The sequence below is a fragment of the Lingula anatina genome, chromosome 10 (assembly GCF_051362555.1).
Source record: "Lingula anatina isolate TDL-2025a chromosome 10, LinAna3.0, whole genome shotgun sequence".
NCBI classification, from domain to species: Eukaryota; Metazoa; Brachiopoda; class Lingulata; order Lingulida; family Lingulidae; genus Lingula; species Lingula anatina.
Genome location: NC_141776.1, coordinates 7,375,228 through 7,387,348, shown reverse-complemented (window position 1 = coordinate 7,387,348; position 12,121 = coordinate 7,375,228).

The window sequence follows — 12,121 nt, the reverse complement described above, 5'->3', positions numbered from 1 at the left end:
ATTAGGATTGTATATAGTAGGTACACGCAAGTGACAGGTGTGGAGGAATGTCGTCAGTCATTGAATCATTCACTGTGGTGCTGATGACAAAATAGCTTCAACCACAAAGTCAAAACCACAATATGAATTATTTTTACAAAGAAAAGACAACATCTCTTCCATTACAAAACATCGTCCCAGCTTTTAATAGGATATTGACTTTTAAAGTCTCTCGCTATAAACCTGTGACATTATAGTCGTCATAAGTAGACAAATACCTCTGGAAATAGACCTAAATTCGAAATTTATTTAATAAACAATTGAATTTAGATCATATAAGAGTTATTAACACCCCTTTCGGCGCCCCAGAGTTGTACTTTACAAGTTATCTTTCAAAGAAATCATGAACAACATGATGGCATTCTAGGAATTATCGCAGTCGTTGTTTCATAATGCCGTTATTTCAAAAGGTTAATGCCTTATGTCTTTAAATGTAAACCGCTAAAAGATATTAGGAAGGATATGTCTTATACCATATAGATATAAGATTCGTCACGAAATTTGACTGAAAGAGACCTCAAAGTGTTTTTTGTTGTTTCAAGTCCTGCGACTTCGTAGTTAGCAAGTATCAATATCTCAGAGATATGTTCCGTCTTTTTTTAAGGAGTATGAGTAAAACATGTACCATTGCTGAAATATCCCATCTTGACACGAAATGACAATACAAGTCAAGCACCTAGCCATTCACCAGGCGACAGCCAAGGGAGCAAAAATTGTCCTATAACTTACATTTTAGGCATTCATTCAATTCATAGTTATACATGTATATTACACAAGAGAAAAATGGATAATTTGGGCCATTTAAAGCACAGCCAATCACCAGGCGACAGCCAAGGTAGCAAAAATTGTCTTACATTTTAGGTATTCATTCAATTCATAATTATATATAGACAATAAACTATCTATTTTGCTCAATCCACTCTCTGCGCAGAGTGTGATTGCCATATGTAAATTTGTTAACAGTGCAATTCAAAAGCGTGTATCCCTGCGTGGATGAGCATAGTTTATTACTTAAATTATTCCTTTTAATATTTGTATTAGTTAGAGAGCCTGTAAATGTAAACCATTTCTTTGTGCTCAATAAATTATTATTATATATAACCCTAGAGAAAAATGGATAATATAGGCCATTTAAAGTAATTTAGTTACATCAGAAATATTGAAAATCCCTGTTTTAATCAGAATTTTACCTTATAAGTTAGATGTAAAGAATATTTTGTATATATACATGAATGATCTTTAAGGGCCGTTTAGCAGATATAATTCGATGTCTTAAAATAACAACAAGAACAACAACAACAACAACAACAACAATAATAATAATAATAATAATAATAATAATAATAATAATAATAATAATAATAATAATTAGTCTTGTTTGGTAACGTATGTACCATATGCCGTTTGCAGATGACTATTCTTTTTTGTCTCGTTTTCTTTTATTGTAACGTAATACAGTAAAAATTAGACGTTGGCTCATCAGATGTTGTAAAAAGCTAAAAGATATTTAAAATATAGGTAACGTATGTATCGAAAGAAATGCAAGTCTGCATGACAACGTAACAAATATGCCACGTAAAAACACGTGAGTGTGCATGTACGTCGTCGCCCATAGAGTTGAGTCAGCAGACAACAAGCAATGAAAAAATGATCTACACGCAATTTGATAACGTAGTCTAGATCTACGTCATGTATGCATCGGTAACGTAGACGTCTATCTTTTAATAAACACGGGATATATAACAAAACCACCGCAAGAGATAAGGTGTTTTTGGGCGTAAGTATTAATATGACCCAAAGGAGCCTTCGAGGGTTTATCGCTGCGTTTCACATGCAGAATAAATATTATATCCAGCGTTTCTGTATATATTTCAACTTACTTCAACTACAAAATATGAAATCTAATTTCTAAAATTATGGATTCTCCAGAATACAGTGGTTGCGCCGACACCAGCAACTGTTTGCCGTGTCGAGACCAAGGTCGACCCAACGTCTGGGTACCACATCTAACTTGTCTGTAGTGGCCTAATATCGGTCCAACATCATTTTCTACCGTTATTTCAAACAATCTTACTTGTCTCCTGTTACATTTTACTGACAATCTTTTATACATTAGGCAGAATTGCACAAGCAGAATTCATTGATCTAACAGTTATACTTCCCATCTACGGAGTTCATAATAACAGTAGGCCAACATTGCCAAAAATATTTTATTGTTGGCCTATCAATGAATGAAGACCAAAACAGTTATTATTGACGTTGGCTCAATGTTGACTGTGGTCCCAGAAAGATGACATGCCATAAGGAGTTCCAGTTTTGGGTTGTGAGGGAATTCATCCTAGAGAAAAACGTCAACCCCAACGTTGACCTGCTGGCTGCTTACTATCTGGGTCGTTGATTGAGGTTTTTCTTGCCCTGTTACACTCCCATGTTTTATCCATACTTGATCAGCGCTACTTAGGGTCAAGCATATACATGTACTAGCACTGTGCCAATTTCGCATTGCATCCTCGCGTAAAATTACGCTGGTGGGCTCTCATGGGCCATGGTAGAAAATATCTACGAAGGTGAAGCGAGTGATGTCAGATGAACTTTGGTGACATGTCTTGTAATTGATTATACCACAACACATTAACTTTCATCAATATTTGTTATATTTTCAAAACTTTCTTTACTCTAAAAAGATGGAGGAAGGTTCAGTACCGCACCTTCATTTTTTCCTACTTTTTCAACCACGTCAATTATGATCATAAGCGCAGGAAGTAGCGCGGGGGGGGGGGGGGTTGGCTAAGATGACCTCCCCCCCCCCCCCCCCCCCCCCCCCACCGTGCATCACTAATCTTTTCTGTAGGTTACCACCCTATTTATAAAACGTTGGATTGAACAGACTCCATTTGCAAGTGCAATCTGTATACATATATAATATGTGTAAAAAATTCTGAATTTAATGCTCAAACAATATCTGTATTGACGCGACAGATTGAATAAAATAACGGAATGAACGTGACAGAACGAATCTCAACCAGACAGATATCTTCATATAGAAGTACTTTGCAAGAACCAATGTCACACACAAAGCACAACACGCAATTTTTACACCATCAAGGTGACTCTCCCGGTATGGCAACCACTCCCCCAACCCTATCTTTCTCACGATCAAGTCTTTTGCGTTTTTTTTTTCTCTCACAGCAGATTTAGTTTAAATTTACTGAGGCAAAATGCATTCCCCTTACCACCTAAATACGCTGATATTGCTAACTTAAGTGCAACCACTCACAGCAATGCGTCTTGCTTGAAAGAAAAAATACACGGTCTTCTTTGTTCTATTTTCATTGGTCGTTTGTAGCAGTGTTCTTTCACAGTTAAATGTCAAGTATTTCTGTCTACAAGACAGTTGGAGGATTTTTAAATATGATGATATTAGTGGACGTGACAAGAGAAAGTGCCCCAGCTTCCTTGTGCTATTCAAGGGTGCTATGTATCACTATGATGAGGGTTACACATTGATTATGACCGAATTAGGGTGCTACTCATAAAGCGGTGGTGAGAAAGAAAAAATGAAAAAATATAATAAAATCGCTTGCGGCGTACAATGTGTATGTTAAAATGAGTCTTACTTTTGTGTGAGGCAAATTAACCGTGCCAGAATTTTTGGTCAAATTGACAAGAAATTGTGTTATTACCTCCCACGCCGCACGCCTTGCTTTTAAAATATGGGATAGAGCCAAGACAGAATATGTTAGCTTGAAAGAATTGCTTGGGGGCGGAAACAGATACTAGAAATCGAAATAAATCGGATTGTGTGACTGACTGGCATTTAAGACATACATGAACATGTTTGTGTGAAAAACAGCGACACTGTATTTGGTGTACAAAAATATCGGAATTCAAGATCACGCTTGAATGGTCTTAAGAGAAACCACGATGGATATCAAATGGGGTTAAAGAAGCCCTGAAAATTGGCTGTGGACTTGTTTTGAATACGTTGTTTTGAACTGTGAAAAAGATCGTGAAGAAGAAATAATAATAATAATAATAATAACCTTTCTGGGCATTAACGTCCAGATAGTATACGCTCTGGCGCTTTGTCAAAATCCCCTGATAAGACAAGACAAGGAAAGACAACGGTGACAATTAGTTCAGTTCCCCGAGAAAGTCTATGGGATTTATGCGAAACGCTGGGGCTCATACCACCCGTACTCTATTTCATTTTTTATTTCTGAGTACGTTTCTCCGAGCACATACATTTTTGGATTCTTGCAACTTGCAATCCGACATCACATTTGCTTTCATTTAGGTTCGTTCCATTTTACACGTAGCTTAAAAAAGTACACCAACACCTAAAAATAGGCCCACTCAGTCATATTACGTCCTCACAAGAATGTGACCACAATTTCATCAGCGTGGGATGAAATCGTCCTTTTATGTAGTAAAAAATACATCCGAGCACATGTTCCAACCAAACATCTCACCAAATAACCTACAGACCAAACGATCGTGATGAAAAAAGCAGACGACTTCAGCGACCCATCGAGTTCCCCGGCGCTATGGTCTTTTGGCGAGCTCGTTTCCGTATCACTTTGAATTAAAATCAACACGTTCTTGAAACATTTGGACCCCGTTGCAAGGAAAAAAGTTAGTTCGGTTTATTAGGTCTTTTGATATTCAAATATTATGTCTTTTCATATACTTTACACATCCTTTTCACATCCTATTCGCATTAAGATCATTAACCCTTACATGTGTTAAAATTGCAAATCAAAGGGTAAGGGTTGAGGAAATTCAAACTAGATTTATTGGCTAGATAAGTTAAAGATATGATTGTTTCTTTTTAGATAGGTAGAGCACTTAAAAATAACCTTTTACAAGACAATTTTTACCTTAAAAATTGCACCTATATATGCTCCTAAGTGATAAATGTCCCTTAAAGAGGGGCACTCAAAGTTACTTGACGGGATTTTTTTCAACATCTTGACGAGAAGAAGACGATTTTGTCTATGTGAAATTTTCTTTTTTCTTCCCTCAATATTACAAATTAATTGATGGGCTTTTTCGCAATATTTTGACGAGAATTAATGTACAATTTTGACTATGTGAATTTACTTCTTTGAGCAGTTAGTTTTCGTCATTCAGTATTATAAATCTGTACGCAAGTCGAATAAACACTGTAGATTCTATCAAGAGCCAATTCTCACTGCGATTGTTAAGGTTATCTTCGGTTAGATATTACATTTCACTCGTGGATACCAAGAAAGGAGGGCGATTCATTTTTGTCTTTCTCGGTTGTTCTGGAACAGAGAGTGTAATTTCGTGAAATTTGCGGTACTCTGTATTTGATGTGCCTCATATAAGTCTATTTCTCCACTTTACATTTCGGGAAGGGAAAGAATACGCCACGCGCCTTTGTATTCAGTGGTCAACGTGAAAATGTATTATATGTCATGATTTTCTTCTATCTGAGGAATGTTTTTAATATAGAGGGAGGGAGAGGTGGCGACAGCATATAACCTGACTGCAGGGTGCGCTAGTAGTCTGTTAGTAGTCTGACATATTGAATTGGAGTGAGATTTTGTACAGTATTTTAGGAGCCCCTGATATATCAGAGGGTAGTAACAATATGTCTCCCCGAGGCCGTAGCTATTACGTGAAGTACACCCAGAGCCTTATCTCTTAATGAATGTGTCTTAATTGTAATACACTGAAACAATGAAGTTATGATTACGAATCTCAGCTGTTGTTTGTAGCAGCTATTATTTTTTTATCGGAGCACATTACACAGCTTGGCTTAACTGCAACTTGGAATGTTTAAATCACAGATTTACTGTCCGGAAATGAGACTGACAGAAAGGCTGACATCTCTTAATTTATGCACGACCTCGCCAAGGACAAGAAAGACGAATGTGTTGTCTAGCTGAAATGTGGGTAGTTTTTCTTCTATTGTGAAGATGTCTTCAGTATATGAGTCCTGGTATAGAGAGGCTCTGTTCTACCACAGTTAGTGATGAGAGTAATTAATGTGTTATTGCGTTTTGTACAGCACTGTCTTGCTCACTTGCTATACGGGCACTAATGAAGATGATGCAAGGACGTGCAGGATTGCATGTGCGCGCGAGTGCGAGTGTGTGTATTTGCACGTGTGTTGCAGTCTCTAAAAGCGCACCCTTCTTCTAAGTCACTCGGAAAAAGAGCACCTATTTCTTCGTAATTGTCGCAGCAGTTTCCTTACAGTTTTGTCATTCCCTGTGTTATTTTAGTCAGTACACGAATGGATTACATTTGTAAGTACCAGTATAACATCTTATAAACATCATCGTTTTCTCATTGCCATTTTGTGTAGCGTTATCATATTGCGGTATTGCCACGTAGTACTAATACATGTCCATGTCCAAAAACATCAAAATATAAGGGCGGACCACATAAATTGTTGTAAATAAATTCACTGTTATTTATAGAAACGTGATGGTTATCACATTCATTTTTGATAGTCCATTTTTCTTCGTACATGATGAAATGAATTATATGCATGTCCACTAAATGAGTATCCATATTTATCACATAAATTACAACTGTCCTTAGATACCATTTCACATAATATTGGTGGTTGCAGGATTTGCTTAGGAGAGAGAAGGGGAAGAAGGGAGCACCCTTCAAGGCTCTATTCCCATAGATTTTAGATCGATCTATCCTCGCGGGGAGTCTCACTAGATTACTTTCAGATAATCCGACTTAAATGTCCGTCCCGCCTACTACAAGCTGTAAGGGGATAATTAACTTTCGTGTCCGCCCGGCTGACAGCTATTTCGCGTGAACCCCCAGGGAGTTAGGTCGATCTAAAATAGGTCGATCTAATCTATGGAAATGGGGTGCAAGTTATAAGGGGTGGGGACAGGGTGTACGTTTTTGATGTGCTCGATGAATCCGCCATATTGCGTATGGGAACCTGAACAAAACGTTGCTTTTAAGATCAAAATACTTGAAACATTAATTTCAGCACATTTTAAGCAGGGGTGTGTTTTTGCCGGTCCTCTAACTGCATGACACAAACTTTGTTCAATAATCCAAGCCGTTTTTTCAACTTAGTCAACAACTGATTTTGGAGAAACAGACTTGGTTACGCCAAGTTGAAGTACAATACTATGCGTAAACACAGAAGTCTCCTGTGTAAACATCCAAGTATATAATTTCACACGTGCATGTTTTCACCTGAAATCTTCTGACATATCCACCTGGCAGGTTATTTGTTTACGGTATGGCATGGGAGTGATGGATGCAGTCAGGCTCTTATTTGTTTTCTAAATAGTGCAGATTCATCATTCAAGAGGACGGAGGGTTCATCTGGAACGTCGTCATTATACGCCAATGTCACGGATATCTATTGCTGTGTGCTGAAAATATCTCGAAAGCTCTCTGAGAGGAGAGACCTCCGCTGAAGCAAAATGTATATTAAAAATGGACAGATTCTGTTGAAATCGTAATCCCTTTTTTCCCTCCGTAATAATTAACTATCCTGGAAATTTCACCAAAACTGAAGGAATTTTCTTTGATATATCTTGCCCTCAAGCCAACATCTTTATTAGCGGAAGTAACGAATACGATGACTGAATACTGAAACCCTGAGTTTCAAAGTTTTGTTTGGTTCTTGGTCGTCCCTGAATTTCAAAGTAAGCAAGATGACTCGTAACTACCGGTACTCGACACAAAGCTGTTATTTCCCAGAATTTCAAAGTGCTGTCTATGAGTCATATCTAGTCAGAAAACGACTGCGGTTACCCCGAATTACGAAGTTCAAACTTTAAAGTTACAAAGATGGTCCCAAACCACTGCGCGGCAAACGGCTGCTGGCACCCTTAATTTCAAACTGCCAAATTTCAGGGAAATGATTGTGACTTTCACCTGCATACATGTAGCACACACTTGCTGTCACCCCGAGTTTCAACGGGTAGATGGTGACTCTCAGCTTTCAGCGCATAAGAGCTCATTTGCAATGAACCTATCCCCTGATGAAGATCAATCCAACTCCGAAGGGACTCTTGCTGAATGCAATCGGATTAACAGATTTAAACGTTTCCTGCTGTAGTGGAATAGAATACAGGGAGACTGGTGATTATAAGAGTACGTTAGAAACTAAAGAGGCGTGTTAATTTGTTAATCTGATTGCATTCAGCGAGAGTCCCCGCAGAGCTGGATAATTGTTATCACACCGTGTTTTATAGTATTGAAGGATACTCCTTTCGTCCTTCACAACCATGTACTCGGACCTGTTTCCCTTAGATCAGAAGCCATCTGTATGCTGGTTGATATGAGAATGAAACTAAGGACTCTGAAATTACAAGATCTTTTTACGAAAGCATGAAATCATTTCATTAATTGCTTTTTAGCTATTAAGTCATCAGACAGACAGAGATGGTGCTGCTTTTTCAGTGGAACCTAGCTTGGTGCCCGATGTTTCGTTCTTTGTCTTTATAATTTATAAAAAAAAGACAAATGTTGTTGACCCGTTACGTGCCTTAATTAAGGCGGGTCGGTATTTCTTAAATGAGCTCTTAATCTTGCCGCGGTGACACACGGTTAATGGAGGAATTTAACGTTTTGGATTGCTTGATTCTATGCGATGTGTACTGTTCCATCAGAGTTATTTTAGTTTTGCAAAATTGAAAAAAAAAAAAACAAAAAAAATGTTACTGGAGTACTCAGTCTTGCTTATTTATAGAATATTGATGCTTTAAGTAAGGGACACACTATTGTGGGCAATAGATTTTTCAATTCCCTAGCCTCATTAACAACAACATGAGCAATGATAATGATGATGATAATAAACAGTTGCTACAAAAAAATATAAAACCAATTGAAAAAACAAAAAATTTAGAAACATCTGATCGTGCACGGTGATTACTGAACAATTTCCAGAAAATCAGTTTTATTAGTTAACAATCTACAATTATTCATTGCTATTTATATTGTTCACAGGCAGCTGAATGGCATTAGTAACGTTGCCTAATGCTAGCGAACAACTGTCTACAATAATTAGTTGAGGAGAATAAAGTTGGGCGTTAACAGAGTTTTTAAAATTAATGTTGGCTATTACGGACTATTAAGGATTCTAAGAGGCCGTTCGCACGAAAGACTCCCATTTTAAAACAATGAGAGAAAATTAGTCTCCAATGCACCTCGTTTTTTCTAGAATAACCAATGGTAAACTTGCTGAAGAAAGACAAAAAATGTTTTCATAAATTAAAGCCAGTTGGTCATTGCCTAATTTCAATAATTATATACGAATATGGTTGTATGAACTATGTTTGCACTTTTATGCCATCTAAGATGTGATGCCAAATATAAATAAATTGAGATATCAATAAAGATGGTTAGAAAAATAGTTTCACTTATATCTAACGGGTAGCAAAATAGGTACTTGTAAAACGTAAACATCATTATAAAGGCGCCTGAACCTTGATTGTATCAAATAAATTTAGTAAAAAAATGACATTTCGTAGTATTTACCGACTCCACTCCACATCCCAATTCCTTATATGTTCAAACTGCATGTCTCGCAATCTATACTGTGAACGCATTTGTCTTTTAAGATTTTTTATTAAAATACCGTACATACTAATCACACTGCGCTTAGATCACATTTTTTTAATGGCTTCATAAATACTTCCGGTTGTAATAACCCCAGTTTTACGCGCGTTTCTCATATTTTGTAATGATTAATTGCTCCCCATGTGTGTAAGACAATGCGTGGGCTGGTATGCGGCAATGCTGTGTTAAAGATCAGTCACTGAATATTTACCATATAAAAGAATGTCGGCACATATGGAAGCCCGTGATAAATTTTCTACAAGTAACAACTTCATAGTAAGAAATGGAGAGTGAAAATCTTACGAATTCATTGATCCTTATTAAACATAGTCTGGATTCCACACCTACGAAGTTTATGCATTTTTCCGGGAGTGATTTATTCTTTCGAAGAATAAATTTAAGTGCCTTTAAGGCTTTGCTGTATGAAAAAATTCGAAGGCGTTCGTGGCAAAAAATGACTTTTTTGTCTGTGTTGGATTCTTGTCTTAACTCATGTGCACCAGTCTTCACTCAGTCTGTTAAGGGCACATGTAGCCGGCGGCGTGGGCAGGGATTTGAATTCAACAAGCAAACGTTCTCATAGGAACGCTGTCAAGACCTTTAGAATGTGAAATTTCTGGTGTTGTATTTAGCGCTACATCAAGTTTTAATCAAGAAAACGTACCTCGTTTAAATGTTAGATATACCTGACGCGTCCGATGGAGAAAAAAACATAGTGAACAAGTTCTGCATACTGTAAAGCTATTACTGTTTGGAGGCTAATGAAAAGCCCATTCACAGGCCACAGTCATGCTCAAAGATAAGGCAAAGTGGTTCGAGACCGGTGATGGTTTTAATTTATCAGTTTTGTAAGACCTGTCAAACGCTTCGAGTACATGAAACAGGGTTAAAGATATAAGTTAGTTTTCGTTTGAACTGTACAGCCAGGCAATGACCTCGTGTGTATTTCATCCGGTTATTTTTAAAGATATGCTGCATTTAAGAACAGTATTTTTTTACAAGCAATTATTCCCCTTGTCTTAGTCACTTTTTGCTCATTATTAATCTTTTTGATGATTTGAAAGATTATTGAGATAATAAGGCATAAATGCATAAATGCAAAGCTTATTTCCAAGGTTTTTTAAAACAAAAGTGTGATGATGAAAGATCATGCACTTATTATTACCAATTAAAAAAAGCCACCTAAGTGGTGTTATGGGCCTCATTGTGACAAGTGACCCCTCACGTGACGCAATGATATATTGTACATGTTATTCCTACACAGATTAAAAATCAGTACATGCAACGGGCTCATATGGAAAATATTTTATTGCACATGCAAACGCAGGGCACAGTGAGTGAAAATTGCTTAGTTTTGTTATACCTGTACGTGTTTTGATTTGTGGGGGAAGTGGGCACCTCCGAAGCTCTCTCTGCGCGCGCGCGCGTGTGTGTGTGTGTGTGACAGAGAGAGAGAGGGGGGGGGTGAAATCACCCACCGTGCCCCCTCCGGGTCCTCAATTGCTTACGCACGAAGACCTGCTTACGCACCAAGCTTGGGAGCCAACCTGCCACGTAATATTTCATGGTGTTTACATACATTGCAGAAGGAGGAAGCGTAGATGGCTGTTACGTAAAATTACTCTCGCTCTGTTATCTCAATTAATTCAACTAGAAGGCTGCAAAACTGTAAACACATAGAACATTGTTAAACAAGAACTGCACTGTTGTCGACGTCAGTACACATTTGTGACAAGCAGCGCCAAATGTGCACTTGTCTTCTCTCTCTCTCTCTCTCTCTCTCTCTCTCTCTCTCTCTCTCTCTCTGAGTGTGTGTGTGTGTGTGTGTTAGCGTGTTTCGTATTCGTGAGCCTTGTGGTTCGCGCGTCCTAGTGTGTGCATCAACAGACATACAGCTAGATCGAGGCACACATGAGTAGTATCGGATATTGTAATATAGAAAAAGTCCCTTTTTTATTTGATGTTTCATAACAATAAAGGGTTGGCCAACTTTTCAGGCGCTTACTTCATTCAGTTAAGCGGACCATTTTGGATTTATCTTAGGCATAATTAGATACAAGTTATGGTGTGGAAGTTTAAACCAGTTTTCAGTCCCGCTAAATCCATTTTTTTTTTTTTTTTTGAAAATCATCTCAGTTATATTCATGAACTTCTGATGGTTCAACTAGTTCGTGGATAAAGTATTATTTTCAGATCAGACAAGTCAGTGTTTCTTCCTTCAAGGCAAATCTATTTCTAGATTATTAATGCATAATATATTGCCTAGTGTTAAATGATATGGTTTATTGCATATTCTATCGTAATAAGTCATTTTATAACACGTAATCTTATACAGTATGAAGGTATGACACACCGTCAAAAATACATTAAGGATTATCTAATATCGTCTTTCTTTTATGACATCTGGCGTGATCAAATAACAGAGTTGGTCTGGCGGAAAATGGTGACGCAAAAGGAACGCATACACAGTAAAAGGATAACGCCATTACGTCACCTTTGAATG